The sequence below is a fragment of the Alligator sinensis genome, unplaced genomic scaffold (genome assembly GCF_000455745.1).
Source record: "Alligator sinensis unplaced genomic scaffold, ASM45574v1 scaffold8_1, whole genome shotgun sequence".
NCBI lineage: Eukaryota > Metazoa > Chordata > Crocodylia > Alligatoridae > Alligator > Alligator sinensis.
The window spans coordinates 591,820-594,083 of record NW_005842568.1 but is presented as its reverse complement, the minus strand read 5'-3'; the positions used below and the strand labels follow the sequence as shown (position 1 = coordinate 594,083).

The window sequence follows — 2,264 nt, the reverse complement described above, 5'->3', positions numbered from 1 at the left end:
CCAGCCAGGAAGCTTGCTTCTCTGCCTGCAGCCCCCATAATGTCATGTTTTCCAGGCTTATGCCCCAAGCTTTGCTTTCACATTCATGAAGCCATGATTTAAGACAGCAGTGCTTAACTTTTCAACCCCGAGGGGCCAGTCCATAGCCCAGATCCCAGAGTCAGGGTCAATCTTCAGGTCTGATCCACCCACAGAGTGACCCTGCAGGGCTGTGTCATCCGGCCTGCCCAGCGTCCCGTGGGTGGCAGGGGAGAAGCTGCAGCCTTAATTGCCAGAAGCAATGGCAATAAAGGCTGCCATCACTCCCCCAGCCGCTGCCAGGTTTCTGGCCCTGTGGGAAACCCTGTGAGCCAGATGACACGGTCCATAAACCAGACTGAGCCCGGGGGCCGGAGGCTGAGCACCACCACTAAGAAATCTGCACTTGGAGCTGAGAAACGTCACAGGAGGCTACGAAAAGGACAAACGAAGAAGGTGCAGCCTTGCCACTTATGATGCAAGGAAAAGTAAGGGATAAATGGGAGAGCTTGGTCAGGGCAGGAACTAAACTGAAGAATTATATACACGGTCCAAATTTGCATGGTCTGATTTGCATTTTCATTTGAACAGTGAGGTAAATTGGACAGGGAAATCAGTAAGGCAGTAAAAATTACCTGGTATATAAGAACGAAGTAGCATCAAGATATGAAGGAGACCGATGGCCATGGGACCAGATGAGTTTTACACCCCTGCCTTAAAATATTTAAAAATTAGCAGCCTAACAGCTCTATTACCTTTCTTCAACATAAATAATGCTCAGTCTGACAGATAAGCTGTTCTGAACATTAGGGACAGGTGCTTTTAGCCTCATATTTTACTGAGTGTCCATAAATTTATGGACAGCTAGCAACTCTGCTCCAGGGCCTGGGCAGAGGAGTGGGAGGAAGAAAAGGGGGATGTTGCACTGCACCAAAGGGAGGGGAGTGACCATCTATTTTCTATTTTCTTCTATTTTATCTATGATTGAATCAAAGAGAGTAAATTATGCCTTTAAAATAAAGCGTGGAAGCCAACAACTACAGAAATAAAAAAAGACAGCTCGTGCAACCTAAACTGGCTCATTCTACATGACAACACTTAGATGATCATTACAGACTGCGCTGATAGTTACCTCCTAGGTAAAGATGCCTGGCATTTCCCATGCAACCTGCTTTTCAGCTACTCATAACTGCACCCCAAGCGTTAACCGTTCAACTTCAAGCTTTCGATGCTGGGCGCTTGCTTCAGGCCTTTTTTTTCTTTTGTGGGGGGGGAGCAGGGGAGGGAGTGATATGAGTTTCTTTTAAAACAGTTCAGGCATTTTTTTGGAACAAGGTTACAAGGGAACTACAAACCAGTTAGCCTCACATCAGTACCCAGGAAGTTACTGCAACATATCCTAAGGAAGACAACTTGCAGGCATCTGGAAGAGGAAAAGTTGATCACAAGTGTAGACAGATGGCATGAATGTATAAAAGGGTATAACCTCAAAACAGTGTGTACCCCACTGAGTTACCTTTGGCCTGTATATTGTGTTTTTCCAGCATGATGGGTAGTTTCATATTTTCATAGTAGCTGGGGTCAGGAGGGACCTGAACAGATCACCTAGCCTGCCCCCCAATGCTGGGTTCACAAGACCCCAGACAGGTGATCATCCAACCTCCTCTTGAATTTGCCCAAGGTAGGTGTGAGGACCACTTCCCTGGGAAGTTGGTTCCAGATTTTGACCACCCTAACTGTAAAATATTGCCTTCTGATCTCCAACCTAAACCTATTCTCCATCAGCTTATTACCATTGTTCCTCGTCACCCCAGGTGGTGTTGGGGAGAAAAGGGCTCTATCTATTTACTGTTGATCCCCCCCGATGAGCTTGTAGGCAGCCACCAGGTCTCCCCTCAGCCTCCTCTTGCTGAGGCTGAACAGGTTCAGGTCCCTCAGTCTCTCCTCGTAGGGCCTGTCCTGCTGCCCTCTCACCGAGCAGGTGGCCTCCTCTGAACTCTCTCCAGGCTGACCACATCCCTTTTGAAGTGCGGCGCCCAGTACTGGACGCAGTACTCCAACTGCAGCCTGACCAAAGTCACCTAGAAGGGGAGTATCACCTCTCTGGACCGGCTTGAGATGCACCTTTGGATGCATGACAAGGTCTGGCTGGCCTTGCTGGCTGCAGTCTGGCATTGGCGGCTCATGTTCATCTTGGAGTCAATAATGACTCCGAGATCCCTTTCCGTCTCCATGCTTTCAAGGAG

At 48.4% G+C, this 2,264-nt stretch overlaps 1 protein-coding gene across 14 annotated transcripts in view; it reads right to left on the bottom strand.

Moving 5' to 3' along the window:
• DTNB (dystrobrevin beta) overlaps positions 1-2,264 on the bottom strand; it is a 299,067-nt gene that overhangs the window by 232,270 nt on the left and 64,533 nt on the right. The gene's annotated exons all lie outside the window — the stretch shown is intronic.